The 17,048-nt window shown below is 42.6% G+C and overlaps 1 protein-coding gene across 1 annotated transcript in view; it reads right to left on the reverse strand.

Annotated features, from left to right (window-relative positions):
- Positions 1 to 10,401: 10,401 nt before the first annotated feature.
- Positions 10,402 to 17,048, reverse strand: part of LOC143003274 (alpha-1,3/1,6-mannosyltransferase ALG2-like) — a 54,429-nt gene continuing 47,782 nt past the window's right edge. The window contains exon 6 of the transcript XR_012963848.1: positions 10,402 to 10,548. The gene's annotated coding sequence lies outside the window, so the exon portion shown is untranslated. The remainder of the gene's footprint in view (positions 10,549 to 17,048) is intronic.

The following is a 17,048-nucleotide window of genomic DNA, read 5'->3' on the forward strand; positions in this document are numbered from 1 at the left end:
TCGGGGTCGCTCTGGGCATTTGGCTGCTGCAGTTGACAATGCAGAGCTGACAATAAACAGACAATAGCTGTGATACTCAGTGGCGAGGTGGAATAAGTTATCGACCAGGTACAAACAGCTGCAGGAGCTTGCGTCCGGCTCACAATGTTCTGAACATATATGTGATCTCAAACTGCCTGTAAAGACGTACAAGCAGAAGGTCAGCCAACGCCAAGTGGCCCCTCGCCAGTGTGTGTTTGGATCAACAGGATCTGTGCGGTGAGTGACGGCCAGGAGCATGTTTGGATGTTTCCAGCTGTCTGAGTGAGAATTACTCAATTCTGGTCGTTATTTAATCGTGTTTTGACGTAAATATACTTTTTTTTTTAGCATTTTCCAGCAAATTAGAAACCAACAAAGGACAAAGGCCTTGTTACATCCATCACATCCCCCTGCATGTACCCACATCCTTGCTTTCTGTTATTCTCTATTGAATAAAGATGCACTGTAATATCCAAGTCAGGCCACGTAATAACATGCAAGTAATTTATAATTTACTGCAGTACCGAAATAGCCTCAGCTCCAAAACTACCTGGCTGCCAAGGCTGTAAGGAGAGTGTGTGTGTGTGTGTGTGTGTGTGTCTGTGCCTCTGTGTGTGTGTGTGTGTGTGTGTGTGTGTGTGTGTGTGTGTACCATCATGCTACACATCCCACCTCCCAATTCAACGGCCTCCTCAGTCCAGCAGAAGCCAACTGGCAGCTTGACGTCCTGTATCTAAAATCTATTCGTCATTCTTTCTCCATCTCTCCATCCATCTCTTTATCTCAATAAGCCATCAGTGGTTTTGGTTCTGATCCAAATCAATCCTGTTCTGACATTGACCCGAATCATTCATCTCTCCCCGCTGTCTCTCTCTATCTCTCTGCCACTCAAGCGGCAGGGGTGTGTAGGCAGCTGCCAGCCAGCATCAGTCACGTTGTCAGGGTCTGGCTCCGAGGTTGCTGTTGGCCGCGGCAACCGGTTGAGCCGCGAGTTTCGCCGTCGCTAAAAAAGTCTCCATGCCCTGACAACGTTTGTAGCAGCGTTTGCTTGTGTAACGTCTGTTTGTAGCTGCGTTTCGGGCTGTGCAGGCAAAGCGGTGATATGGCTCCAGACAGTCTCACATCTCCAGCTATCAACATATGAAAGATGGAAATTGAACCCATCCAGGCTGTTGATGTAACATGGGCAGATCGCGTCACATCCATATTAATACAACACCTGCACGACATCTGCAGCCTGACAGCTTAAGAAGGCAGAACAGCTGTATGCACGGCGTCATCTAAGGAAGCATACGCACGTCAGCTAGAAATTTCAAGGAAGCCATTTTTCTGAATCGACGCTCTCCTCTCATTAGACATCTAAACAAAAACGCCTTATAGATAAATATTTTTCTAAAGCTTCCTTTCATCCCGCTCCTTTGATCATCATTTCCACCAGGTATGATATACGTTTCATATTTGCATTTGTCAGTCACTGTAGTCTGAGAAGTGATAGTGGAAAAGCTCCTTTTAGCTGAAGAGGCTGGTAGGCAGAGGCGCAGCAGGAACAGCTGTTCCAGGTTCATGGAGGCGCAGACAGTGATGTCTCAGTGAAAACGCTGAGCCTACTTTTACTGTCGAGCTTGTAAATTATTGTGAGATTTTAGTGGCGTTTGAACAAAACGTTGAATCCCCGAGTTCAGTGCGTTGACCTGAGCAACGGCGCTGCCTGTCATGTGAACAGCTGTCAAACTCTCCCTCAACTTACAGGAGGAACAATTAGCTAAAAACACCAACTACATCCTCCTCTCCCTTCTCTCCTCTCCTCTCCCCTCTTCTCTTCTCCCCTCTTCTCCTCTCCTCTCCCCTCTTCTCCTCTCCTCTCCTCTCTTTCACTTTGTTTCATTTCAAATAAAGATCTATGCAGCAAACATGACAAGCACCACTTGCAGGTCTGGAGATAAAATAAAAACAAAAACTATTCTGCTTTTTTAGACAAATTTTCTACTGAAGCCCACAGAGTCTCCTCCAGATTTAATTGGCCCTATAAATAAACCGTTCTGCTGCAAACTTCGTTTAGAGGGGAGAGACAGAAGGGAACACACAGGGAGAGGAGAGAGAGAGAGCGAGCGAGAGAAGATGGTGAGATGCAGCAGCGATAGAGAGAGACGAGTGTGAATTACCACAGCTGATGACTTTAATTCTCAAAGTCCTGGCTGAGCAGTGTTTAGACAGCTGACGGAGGATAGAGACGGACAGTGATGGCTTCATCACAGCAGCAAGGGGGGGGAGGGGGAGGGGGGAGAAAGAGAACATATGCTATAGAAGAAGAAAGAGATGATGACTGAGGATGACCAATAAATAAAAGAAATAAGTGTGTTTGTGTGTGTGTGTGTGTGTGTGTGTGTGTGTGTTAATAAGTACATCTGGCAAAATGACAGAAATAGAAATAACTAACAACACAAATAAAACCATTAACAGATACTACAAAGATGTACGTCTGTGTGTGTGTGTGTGTGTGTGTGTGTGTGTGTGTATTGGGATTCGGACCATAAGGTGTACCTGGGAGCAAGTGAGTGTGACTGTGTGTTTGTGTGTGTGTGTGTGTGTGTGTGTGTGTGTGTGCAGTATGGTGTAATCAGTGCCGTGCTGTGTGTTGACTCTACAGGGATGTGCAGTAACATGCCGTCTAATTAACAGTGTCCTCTGCGTGGCGAGGCTGCTTCCCACAGCCCCAACAGCCATGATTAAAAGAAACGCTCTCAAAGGACATAAAGCTCTTCCAAATTCACTACAGATACTTCCTGGACGCCGGCCAGACACAATCAACCATCTCGTCCTGACCACAGCGGATATGCTCCTTTACCTCTTTGTCTCACTGCGACGCTCCGTCTCTCTCTCTCAAGTGCCACGCGCTTTCTCTAACTTTCTCTCCCTCCTCTCTTTCATCTGTGGCTGAGGCTCCCTCGCTCTCTCTCTCTCTCTCTCCCTCCCTCTCTCCCTCTCTCTGCCAAGGCTTCGCATCAAAGCCGGTGATTAGTTTCTAACTGTTCAGCAGGCAGTGTTTTACCCTGCAAAGAGACCAAAATAATCACCATGAATATGGAAAAAACCTGCTTCTAAGGACAAACACAGGCCGGTAAAATCCATTTCAGTCAAACCGACTTGGCGTAATTTGACTTACATGCAAATCAATGGCAACACTTTACTCCAGTGTCCCCTTGGCTCAGTGTCACATTGTAAACACTTATTTCCATGACTTACATATAAAAACACCACCGCATCAAGGTTATTGGTTTAGAGCTGCAGGACTAAATGGAACGACTTCTTTAACTTTCTTAGCACAGAGTCCTAATTTAAACCCTCATCACCTTCATCTGACACCTCCAAGGACTTATACTTATTTATATATTCTGTTGTCCTTGACGACTGATTAAAATATACATATCAGAAGGTAAAGATTTAATAAAACAGAAAAAAATATTCTTATCATTTTTATTACTATTATTATTATATGTGTGTGTGTGTGTGTGTGTGTAAAAGTGTCTTCCAATTTCCTTTTTTGTGATGTCCTATCTATTTAGGGTTAAATAAAATGTACAATTTCAGTTGTTTTTTTCACAATTTTTTATTTTACAGCAAGTCTACTGTATTGGACCTGAAGACCATTTTAGTGTGAAATATCTATGTCTTCTGTACGATGCAGCAGAGATTGATAGAGGAGCTCACAAGAGTAGAAGGAGAGGCATGTGAACAAAATGTCCACTACAGAGGACACAAGTCAATGGGCTGGGTCTCAGGAGGATGTGTTTATCTAACCCAGCACCGTGTAAATATCACCTTATGAGCTGCATGTTTAGTCAACTACGCCTTTTTCTCATTACATAAAAGGTAAAACAGGGAATTAATGAAATGAAAATAAGAAAAGCTCTGTCCTGGCGCCTCAGTGAGACAGAGAGACACTGTGGACCAAATTCATCTATCAAGCTTGTGACCTTTGTTGTATGTCATACCCCCTCTCTCTCCAATCTGCCACAACTATGCCCTCTCTGTGCTCTAATGGGACAGAAATCCTTCAAAAATCCTTTTAAAAAGATTGACCAAGTACCCCGATGACAGAGATGCAAACTGTGTGTCCCAAACATGAGGAATTTGAAAATACAGATGTCCTTATGTCTTCCGGTGTGCAATGAATTCTGTTACAACTCTGGACCTTCTATACCAGATTCAGGGTACTTCCACTTGTTTGGACAGTATTTGCTCAGTTCCCTGCCAGACCTTGAAGATGAGGCAGGGGGCGCTCTCACTGGTAATCTATATGCTTCACCCTTGCAAATTAAATAAATTCTGAGTGTGATGATATGGCAGCATTAGGAGAAATCCCCAAGGCTCAGTGGATTAACGCCTCTAACATGATATGAATCCTCACAGTCCTTGTCACATTTTCTTCTTTCCTGTTGCTCGGTGATCATAAATTTAGCAGAAACGCTTTTATGAGGCAGAAAATGGAGGGAGAAGACTGGAACAGATTGGGGAGGGTGGAGAGTCATATTTCTCTCTCCAAGATTGATAAAAGAGAGATTTCTCTAACTCCGGGCTAATTCGACGGTCAGCGCCGGCTCTCATCGGGGAGTTACAGGCTGGGCTTCAAAACAATTAGCTGGAGAAGGAGAGCCGTTTAAGCGACGAGGAGACGTGGAGATCTTAATACAGCCACGGGTATTTCCCTGTGGAGGACTCATTTTTACAGCCTCCTTACAGAGTCTCCTCCTCAGTGTAATGCTGCGAGCCAATCTCCTCCGTCTCATCTCGCACAGAAGACAATTTGCGGGACGCTGCTGTAGGGAGAGACAAGAGAGTGGGACGCAGAAATAAAGAGATATGAAAACATGGCAGAGTGGAGGGGGAAAGAGAGCAGGCGACAGAGAGATGAGGGGGGAGGGTGAAGATGGAGGGAAAAGTGAGAGACAAACATGAGTAGAAAGAGACAGAAAGAGGGAAACACACACACACAGGGAGAAATAGATGAGGTTCAGGAGGAGGCAGGTTGTGGTTGTCTGGGGAGCTGAGAGATTGAACATCCCTCTCTCTTTATGAGAGCTTCCTGCTCGCTGCCCTCCGTGTGCCGCGGGCCAATCAGTGAGTCCATCTGTCCACGGGGGCCAATCAGTCAGAGTGCAGAAGAACCAAGTCAGCATGTCCTTGTCCACACAGGTAATCAAAGACACCGTTCAGCCTCTAACGCTGCAAATGGCTTTTCACAGGATCTTAGCGGAGGTTTATCCACACTGTTGCCATTCAGGGGCTGTTTGTGCGGCACAAGCTGACCCAGAACTAACTCACGCTGCTCTGTTAACCCCTTTATCGTGATTATATTTTATTAGTGACCTGTTAAAATCTTTATCTCTGCAGAAACTCAAACTGCTCTGGAAATAGCTGCCTGAGTGCATCGGAGGGCTCACAAGGATTCATTTGTTAGGCCAATTAAAGCATTAACACACAGCCTGGCACCCTAAGTGACCTCAGCCTCAACTTGGAGTAACTTACATAAAATGTTTGTCTACTCACACATTTTCCATTTTAAAATACTGCAAAACAAATGTAAAAATGTATCATGTTTAAATTTAATTGGACCTTGACTACTTTCTTTTATTGCACTTTATAACTTCTTCTTCTTCTTCTTCATCATCATTAGTAAGAGGCAGTAAATAAGCCGCTGTGGAGGCGCCTCACTGCCCCATAGACTTGGGTCAAGACATGCTGTACGTCCCTGTAGAAGGCGCTGTGTGATTTTTCAGATTTTTTGAATTATGCAATTATTATTAAAATTGTGGATTTTAATCGCAAGGAATAATTAAAGTGTAATTCACGCAGACGTGCCAGCAAATTAAGTGTAAAAACTGCTTCACAGCACTCGAGGTGAATCTGTTACTGCCATTTTTCCTCTGGAAGCTGTTAAACACTGAACAACAGCCATATTCACATACCTCCCTTCATCCATCAAACCTGATCAATCCAAGCATCTGTCCAAGCGTGTCAAGTGAAAGTGCATTTGACTGAGTCACATCCAATTGTAATGGAAACGCCGCTACACGGTGCAACACACAAGTGGGCTGATGGATTCATCTATGTACAAACACACCATGGCAGGGCGCTCCAGCAGTAATAACAGCAGATACACCAGCCAACTTCTAGTCACCGACTGCTGAGTGTGTTGGGATCCAACAACCTGCTGCTGCAGAGCCCAGCAGAGTGCGGCCTGGATCAATTCCCTCATGCAGCATCATGTTACAGCAGTTTTCCATGGCGCAGCGGCCCATGTCATCAGACTACACCCACCCACACCTCTTCCTCTCACTATGATAAATGGACGTCTCCCTGGAGAGTAAACAAACAAAGTCATCCTTATTCACCACCAGTCACTTTCATAGATTCCATGTAGCAGGGACGCACTTCTTAGACGTGTGGACAAATAGCATTGAAAAGCATTGGAAACATAGATGGACATGAAAATTAGCTTTACACTTGTGTCTATTTTCATTTTAGTGGTTGAAACAGAGGATTGTTATATAAGGAATGAAGTGCTTTTTGTGCAGCGATGGTGGACATGACGGCTGGGTGCTATTACTATTTTAGTTTCTTGCTTTTAAAGTATGCAGGAAGATGTTCTGACCTCGTTTAAGATGTAAACTATTCTCAGTGTTCAATTATATCACTTGAGATAACGGTTAATAATTTAAAAACAGCATATGTAAAACAGGCTTTAAGAAAATTAAACATTCACTTTGTTGTATGATTAAGATTAAGGATGCTGAAGAAAATAAATTAAATTAAAAATCAGCAGCAAGGACAACAAAAGAGGTGTGCAAGCTTATATTTTTCTTCTCCAATTTTACGTTTTCTGTCAACAAGAACAAACATTTTAATTCCTATGAATACCTAATTGTCAGACAACCACTTGTGAATTCAATGGCACTCCTGTGTGTGTGTGTGTGTGTGTGTGTGTGTGTGTGTGTGTGTGTGTGTGTGTGTGCAGCTCTTAATTCAGAGTTTGTATTATTTACATGTTAAGGTGTCTCTCTCACCAGGGACCAATTTAATGATAAAGCTGCGCTGTTACAAGTTTATGTAAATTGACTCTGCAAGAGGCTGGTATTGATAAATGGCATGGAATTACAGAACAGCAAATAACTGTAGGCGGTTTACATTATTTTCCCTTTGTAATTGATAAGGGTACAGAGGAAACTTGTCTGTGTGTGTGTTGGGGGGGGGGGATTAAACCTTTCAAGGGTCATTGAAAAGAAAAAGAAAAGAAGAGAGAAGGAAATGAGAAGCGGAGGAGAGGAGAAACAAACATCATCTCAAAGCTAATGCAGCGGCGAGAGAAAAAACATTTAATCTCGTATTTTGATCATTAAAAGCTGCATTAAGCATTTTTCACATTAACACTGAGTGAAATGTCTCCATGTAATGTACAAGTTACTCAACTCTTTGACGCTTTCAGTGGCTTCTAGCTCTTTTTGGTGGTTTGTCCTCTTGCGTCAAACACAAACTCTGACAGACAAACTGCGACACTCATGCAGCTTTGTTTCCGCTGGGTGTGTAAGCACGCAATGATTCCCTCAAATGTTAACCATAAACTACCCCATAAAACAAGCCAATCTGCTCTGAAATCTTCCTGTGCTGCAATCAATGTGTACTAATATGTATCACATATGGTAGCCAAAGTACACTCAAGCAGTTTGATCAATAAAGACACTATCCACTCTATATACTCTAGGGGGTTAATGATCAACATACTGAGCATCTTCTGTTGAAACAGAGAACTGCTTCCTTTCACCTACACATAATATAGTCTGTGCTAATGAACTGAGGAAATAATACACCAGTGCTGGGCTGACAAAAACAAAACATTTAGCACTTAACTAAATAGTTTACATAGAGAAGACGAGAGGCTATAGGCTGGATGAATGGCTCATGTGACAATACTGCAGTTGTTTCTAAATGACAAGGAAGAGTCAAAGGCATCTGAAATGTATAGGAAGAAACATCAAATTAGAAGAGACTGACAGACAGATTGACAGACAGGCAGGCAGACAGGCAGACAGACAGGCACGTAGCCATGTGTCAGTAAGGCCTCTTGATCTGCTCATCAAGCCACAGAGCTCAGCAGGGACTAACAACTCTGCCAGGAGACACAGGAGGAGCAACACTACCCTCAAACACTCCCCCCTCAGGAGCAACATAAACTGTTCCTGCTCCTGTGCAGTTTGTTGGAGTAGAATAAGAAAAATGGATAGTAAAGAAATATTTCACAACAAAAGCTTTTAGAACCTGTATTGTATATGGTCGACAATTTGAATGCAATTTTTACATCTAGAAAACAGGCAATTTTCTTTTGCAATACTGGGATGAATGTAGAGTCATGAAAGTGTGATATTCTTTATTCTTGCAATAAGGAATAAAGAATATCACAAAAAAACCTACTGCTCAGTCAGGTGTGGTGACATCATTCTTGCTGTCAGCTTAGACATTAAAACATTGACACAGGCATAGACAAAGACAAACCCACTGACACTGATACAGGTGTAGCAACAGTATAGAGTTTATATATGAATTAATACTGCAACGATAAGCAGATATCCACCAGACTATATCAACCAAGAGCCAGTGTGGATTGATGAGCTAATTCCTCATCCTTTGGTGTCTGTGGGGGGGAGGTGGAGGCAGCCATGTGCGACCCAACAGGCCTCCCTAACTTGTAGGAGGAACCCTCTGCCGGCTGTAATGTATGAATCCAGCTATGGCGAAGGCCCAGTTCATGAATATCCATTGTGTTATTTTAGCCTGTCGTCAATTCCGATGGAGATAGAAGAACCAGAGGCGAAGACAAACTCTGAATAGTGAGTAGACATGGTTATGGGATAGGTGTGGGAAACAAACCAGGTGGTGTGTGAGAGTTACCTGTCTACCCCAAGAGGTCACCCTTATTTAATCTGTTTTGTATTTGTATGGCACACATTTCCAAACAGCTTGTCTTGATATAAACCAGCACTGCAGCTCTGCCAACACCACTACAGGGACAAAAAAAAACATTTTACTGTGTATGTAGATTCTAGCAGCTACAGCAACTATAAATATCTGGGACTATTCTCTCTCAGCCCGACTCAAAGCAGCCCTGACTATTTAACCTGAGGATTAACTCTGTGAAGCCCTGCATCGCACATGATGAGGGTAAATTTCAAAGTCAAAGCCAGAACAGAAAGCCACGGTGTGTATTTTTAAAACCAGTAACGCTTTAGGGATGTCCTTATATGCTACTACCATTTAGATCTCTGACCAAAAACTGGGGGAAAAAATCCTTCACCTTCAAGCAAATGAAGGAGGAGCAAGCTCACACACTCAATAACAGATTTGTATAATTGCTGCAGTCTCACCAGACATAAGCAGTTATGATTAATACTTTCTTTAACATTGACACAAAATGCTTTAATAATATATACTCCTAATTTATTGGAGGATTTTTAATTCCCAACTGTGCCATAACTTGTTAAAAGAGCACAAAACAGCGAAAGCCAAAGAAAGAAGAAAATAAATCTTGTTGGGAAAATCTGGAAGCCATAAAAAAGACGTGACCTGATTGGTTGATATTATGCTTAAAGCTTCACTCTGACATGACTGACAGCCAGGACTAAACGGGGAATAATGGCGTGGACGTCAGAGCAGAGCCACTAAGACCATCTGGCACGGACTAAAGGGCCTTTTCACAAACTATTACAGATCCTTTCAGTTCTTAAACACAGCGACACACAGCGACACACAGCGACGCACACCCTTGGTCTGATCCACCACATGATCAATGTGTTAAAACCAAATCATGACGTTTGTTGATTAAAGTAAATAAGATCATATGCCTGTTGTAATTGCTGGCATGGTCCTATGATCAGGGTTTGACTGTGTGACTGTGTGGTATATGTACTATTAATGCCCTCACAGTGTTTCTATATAAAATACTGTGTCTATAGATTGCTGTGGTTTGCACTAAATGTATACCACATTGAGCATTTTTGCCGACAATTTACTATGCAAATGTCTGAGGCAGCATGAGTGGAGAGGAAAGAGGCAGGAGCTTTTACATTCTTTACAATTCAGCAGGTGTACATGTGCATTCTGTCGTCTAAACAACTATGGACACTCTGCTGCTCAGGCTTCAAGACGGGCGGTGTGTGTGTGTGTGTGTGTGTGTGTGTGTGTGCGTGTGTGTGTGTGTGTGTGTGTGTGGGTGTGTGTGTTTCATCCAGCTAAGGAGGAAACTCAGGCAGACAGTTGCCACCACCATTTCAGCACCCAACACTAAAGTATTGATCTCGTGTTTCTGCAGGTCTCTCTCTTTCCAACCATTTCTACCTTTCATCCATCTCTCTCTCTCTCTCTCACACACACACACACACACACACACACACACACACACACACACACACACACACACACACACACACACACACACACACACACACACACACACACACACACACACACACACTCTGTCTTTGTCCCTATGCCTATCTATCAAAGCTTTCTACATTTTCCTTGTCCCTCTATGCACCCAAGCTAATCTCCTTCACTTGTTCCTTCCCTTCAAGTGCCCCATGGACCGTAGGGCACAGTACATTACTCTGCTTCGCTGTAATTTGTCCACGGTGGAACTAGTTGATCCCAGCCGTCCTCACCAGCCTAACTCCACAGCCACCAGCATTAATGGAGGAAGCCGTTCTCTCAACATGAAGAATACAAGAGCAATCTGCAGTCACTTGGATGGGGCAGTGTTGCAATGTAGTTTAATATAGTTAATCACAGCTATCCAGTGCTCATGTTTTTGTTAAGTAAATGAATTGAATTGACTTATACGCAGTTCCAAGGTTCTTCTGTAGAACTGAAGTCCACTGTAATGATGTCACTGGCTACGGACCAACAGTGGGCCACTGTGCTCAAATAGCGGGCAACACAACAATCACCTCATTATATATATGCAGTATACTGTATATACATACTGACCTCCACACTGCACACCTGTTACAGAAGCAGTTTACAGGACATACAGTACATGCCCACAATAAACAACCCTTAGCCTGATGACTCATCTCTCCTCTCCTTCATCCCTGTTCTCAGGTTCTCCCTATTCGCCTCTCTCTCTCCCCTGCCCCCCCTCTCTCTCACTCCTACAGATGTTATGTTGTGGCACAGTTTCCTCAGGTAGGAGCAGAGACGTGAGCGTGACGATTCAGAGCTCAATAGCACCACCCTCAGGTGACGGTGTGAACTTTCCTTTCACGGCTTCAGAGTAATAAAATCAAACCTTGATGATTCATGGATTTTTACAGCAGTGCTGTAGAGGGCTGTAAATCATTTTAAGATATCGTCCTCATAAATCCTGGCACAGAATGCTATGCAGACAGAGATGTATGGCACTGGGATGCAGTTTTCATGAGTACTTTGAAAGCCTGTTAAAAACCCTTTTATCCAAGCTATTATTTTCAATGTACAGCTGAAATATAATGCTGCGATCTTTCTGTTGCTCAGATTTCAATGTGAGTTTTCAAAGTAGTTTTTGTAAGGGTGTAGTTACACCGATGCAGCAGCCAACAAATCACAATGGTTGGCGATTTTACACATCTACAAGCATAGACGTAATCAATTGAATAAAACTAAGACGAAAACAAACACCTGGCAGGATGACAGACAGTAATGTATGTAAGCCGAGTGCTTGAGTTCTTTGGGGGGGCATTTAGCAAAAACTACCATCAGATCAGAAATTGTAACACACATATATGCAGATGATAGTGAAAAGAGTCTGAAAAAGTTTGCAACTCTGGAGTGTGTACAAGTAGGCAACACACAGACTCAAATTAGAAGCCTGCTGGCAGTGTGTGACAAAAATGATCAGCCCGCTAAAGTTTAGCTTCTGTTTGGCACAATTTATGCCTCGACAGAGTTCTCGATGCTGATGATCGTTCATTTATTAGAGCAGGCGTTAACGAGGAAGGAAAAGGTGACGGGGAGACGAGAAGAAGGAGGGGATGGAGGGGTTAAAGGGGACAGGGTAAGATGGGAAGCAAGAGAAAGGAGGAGGAGGAGAAGGAGGAGGAGGGGAGGAGAAGGGAGGGTAAGAGCAGAAATGTATAGGTAGTATGAAAAGGAGGGAGGAGCAGGAGGAGAGAGGAGGTAGAGAGGATGGTAGCTGATAGGAAGCGAGGTTAACCTGCTTCTTTCTCCTTCACTGTTCCTGCAACTTCCTCTGAAAATGGATTTTTATCTATATAAGGTTCAAAGCCTGGAAAGAGACGAAACGATGAAAGCGATTGATTGCTGTCATTAATAACGATACTGATTCATTGTTGTCCTAATGGATGGAAATGTGGATGATAATGGATTTTAAATGCAATTTTTATGCACCATCACAATGCACTCTTTTTCACTTTATATTGGACAGGAATATGGCTTATGCATCTCGTTTGACATTTAAAGGGGTAGACAGTGTATGAAATCCATGCACACTTGAAGCAACAACATCAAATCAATCAGCTTACACTTCTTAAATAGACAATAAATAACTCCTGTTTATCCCCACTTCAGATTCACACACAAAACTGTATAAACTCAACCGCTGAGACACACGTGCCTGTAAAACACACAGACTGACTAATTTGGTCAGGGGGTGGGAAGGAGGCTAGTGTGACTGTGTGGGGGTTGGGGGTGTTGGGGGGCGCCGTGGGCCAGAAAGTGAACACAAGATACCAACACTGAGTCCCACGTGACTTCATTACTGTTACTGCTAATTAACCAGGCCCAAATAAACCATCTCCTGCCTTCATTAACATTTAACATCATCACATGCTTCAATTGAGTATATTTGATGACGCCGACTGGGATACGATTGGAAATGCAGTTTAGATCACACATTACCATCTCAATCTAATCTAAAAGAGGAGAAATTAAGAATAGAATTGCACCTTGGTACCATGTTATTAGTGCCGTTCTTCAATTTTGGATCATGGATGTTTGATTCTATCTGGGCTCCCTGTTAATGCCAAAAACCCCACACCTTCATTTATTGATGTTATCTTGCTTATTATCTATTTAACATGTCACATTCATATACACAGGCCATATAACAGCTGTGTCTCATTTCATGGGATGCATCCTTGAAGACTAGCGGGCAGAGTGGAACATGCATTCATAACATACTAAGTAAATCTATATTGCTGCCATCATTGTGTTGGTTTGCTCACTATAGTCTCTCAAACAAAGGCCACATTTCTGCGCTGCATTGGAAGGATCGTCCTCCATGAGGCAGTCTGGTCGAGCGACTATGAAGAGGAGGAACAATAGTATCATATCTGAGGGAAGATATCCTATCTGGATGGACTTTGAAGGTGGCGCTTACTTCATGGAAAGTTCAAGAAGGAACACTGAGGTTGGAGAATGGAGATGCCACCAGGCAGGAAACTGCTTACTGATGAAATTTGCTAGAAATATACAATTACTGTCTGGAAATATAGACACTATAGATACTATAGAGTGTTTTGGGTGCTGAGGTTTTTGCACACTTTGTTGCCAATACCTCCGTCAAGTAATTATATCCAACCCATATTGTGTTGTAGTATAAAACAATCCTGATTGGGTTCCACCCTCGCCCCCTGGCCTCGATGCAGCTGACTTACTGAATGGATACACTGTGATGTGTGTGATGTGGGCTGGAAAAAAAAGCTGCTCCACATCCGTGACACACATTTGACGGTACTATGATTTCTAACCCACATGTGATTAATCATGCACATATGATTATATCCCCATGTAGCTTCTGTTCTGTTCTTTTGTTATCATTATATCATAATCATTATCTGACCTTTGTGTACTCCAGCCAATAAAAGTCTTTATTGACTCCAGCTCACACTGTGCCGCTGTATGCTTCTCCCTTGCTGCAAGTATCTTCAAAATATATTAAACTAAGACAAATCCTCTGCCTCATGGCTCTTCCAACTCTATGTGATTTATGAGCAGGTTCAAATATTAACGGACAGCCGTCAATACAGTCTGCAGTGAATGAGTGTAAAAGTTCAAAACAGCTGACTATTGAGAAATCATGAAATGTAAACGCTAAAACAAAAAGTGTATATGCTGATGTACACATTGTACCATTGCATATGAGAGTGTGTATATTTGCACATGTTTACATCACATACATGTACCTCTATGCAAAATAATGTTAATACACTCAGGGCGTCTTTGAGTGTATGCGTCTGTGTGCACTCCACACACTGCGTCTGTACAATAATGAGCTGGAGATGAAACATGATTGTGTGCTGAGTGTTATAGTACTTCAATTTATTCCTCCATTATAGCCCAGAGTTCAACACGGTGCACAGAGAAAAAAGTATTTGATTATCAAGATGTTAAAATCTACAAAACAATGTAAACAACTGCAGATCGTCAGACTGCACGTACATATTTCCTTCTGATCCCAAATTTGCATACAAAGCCATTTGACTACAAAATGGTGGAAATGTGCAAATGTTTGTGTTTGTTTGAAGAATGCAGTGTTGCAGGTTTTTTTTTGTGTATTTTCTTTACAGGGTTTTTGTTTTTTCAAAGCGTAAGGTTGATAAAGTCAAAGGAACTGCAGAGTCAGAGAAAAGATGAGATAAAATGCTTCATAAACCCTTGACTAAAGGACATCGCCCATCCTCTTTTCTTTTAATCCTTTAAATCTCCTTGTGAACTTTGCTTTCTCCACCTTTACTGCTGCCGACAGTTTGGCTCTGATCTGTTCTTTAGGGAGGAAAAACAAATGTAGCCAAGGAAAATGTCACACAGGTTTTTTTTTGCTAAACTGGAGTCAAGGTGATGCAGATAATCAAAGTTCTAAAAGTGATGTTTCAGAGTTCATTAAGTAAGATCTTAAGCATAAATATTTTCAACATTATACAAGTATGTCACCCCTAGCTGTAACCAACGTATCTATGCTGATTCGGGGCTGAAACCTGCCACTGGACCAGCGCTCCCTCCACTGCCAGCACTGCAAATTCTATTACTTCTGCACTGCTACCATCTCACAGCCCAGACACGGCCAATTACACCAGCACGTCTTGCCAGTTAGCACCAGGATGCCAGGATAGCGGTAATAAAGCTATGAGCAGTAACCATGCAGTAACTAGTTGTAGCGGCTGCATCTGCTAATCAGCTGGTCCGACACTTGGCCATGTGTGTCTGTAATCAATTCTAAGAAGGCCTTAAATTATGATGGCATAAAGATTTAGTTAATTCACAATATTTTACTACAATCATTGCCTTAAAATGCTTTTAAGAAATTGGGCACTGGTTTGCAAATAATTTAGGTTTTACTAGTCTATTAGTATGTAGAGTTGCAGAGGAAGCCAAATACCTTATCGGGCTGTGGGCTTTGTGTTACATCAGACTTCTCTTACTATTAGGCAACCAACTGCCTCTAGAGCTATTGCTCCTAGAGCACAGGGAATGCTGGTGTAGAACTGGTTGGTCTTGACAAAGCAAAAGGTAAAAATCCAAATAAATCATTTGTGGTTTTAGACTGGGAAGAAAATAACTTCACTACTGTGGTATGTTTCTGTTTTAGTCAGGAAGCAATGAGCCACTGTTGTTTTTTATTAATCATTTGGAAATAACCCAGAGAGATACGCCTTAGTAACAATAAATCATGACACCAAGCAGAGGACCCTTCATGCTGTATTTATTTGGGTGGAAGGTGAAAACAGCAAACAAACTCAACTAAACGCTCTCTGATTCGGCTCGCTTAGTCACTGATTTATTGGCTGTACAAGGCACATAAGCAGATGAGAGCAGTGTGTTCTCTGTGCAGGAACTGGGGCAGGAGAAGAGAGTAACGCCTTTGGGGTGGGGCAGCGGAATGATGAGGTAAATTTGCTGGGGCTGCATGTAAGAGGGGACTTTAAGTATAAATGTAGTGAACCGCAGATTGTTCACATCCACTCTGGCCAACTGAGGGCCCAGGTCAACCACAGGATAATTGGACTATTGTGCTCACACTCCGACAGTAGGTGCGGCAGGTAGTCACCCGGAGTGCACACAAAGGATTTTAGGTATGAGCAACTAGACTTGACCTTTCATCTGAACACCTCAGTCCTGGCCGTATGGTTCACAGGCTCGTTTTGAATTTTACTCCCAACCCTTGAGAATCTCCCTCAGTATCAGCTTCTGCACTCACAACTAGCTTTCAATTTTTAGTTCATATTAATGTTGAGATATTAACATGTTTCTCTCTCTATCTGTTGTCAGGTTAAGGAGGGCTGGAGCTGTGAAGGTGATACTATGTGGAAAGTGATAAGGCGCGGAAACTGTCACAGCGAATTGTTGACTCAGGTTTACTTATCTGCCTCTGTGTGTGTTTGTGAGACTTTATCAGATTTGTATTTGTGGCTTTGTACACAATGGGTACCGCAGTGTAATGCCATAAATACAGCACAGCAACCCTGTATTCATATCTCAATAATTGGTGTGATTCCATCCCACTCTATTTGTGTACGTAAGTGTAGGTCAGTCATGGTAGGAGCCAATATTGCTAAGAAACTGTATAAAGCTTTATAGCATAAACAATGTATGTGGAAGCTTTATTCTCATTCGAATCTGCCCAGCTTTCCCTACTTGCGAATTTAAATATTTTTAGTTTTGACAGATGTCTACAACAAATGGTTCTTGATTGTATAGCACACGCTTTCCACACAAACACTGATTAATGGCAAGAAAGACAACAAAGCCACACATGTGCAAAACTTGCCAACATGTGGGTTCCAATGGGAATGCATGTTATTTCTCCAACTAAACACACTTGTCTTGTCCCAATAGTGGGCGACAGAGAGCATGGAAGAACAGTTAAGTACACATCTCCCATCACTCTGTCCATCAATCAAACCATCCAGTCTCCCATATAATCAGAATCAGTCTCTCTCTCTCCTTCCCCCGTCTCTATCACACACTCACACGGATTAACCATC

The sequence above is a fragment of the Genypterus blacodes genome, unplaced genomic scaffold (genome assembly GCF_046128005.1).
Source record: "Genypterus blacodes isolate CSIRO-AG114 ecotype Tasmania unplaced genomic scaffold, CSIRO-AGI_Gbla_v1 ptg000059l_1, whole genome shotgun sequence".
Taxonomy (NCBI): domain Eukaryota; kingdom Metazoa; phylum Chordata; class Actinopteri; order Ophidiiformes; family Ophidiidae; genus Genypterus; species Genypterus blacodes.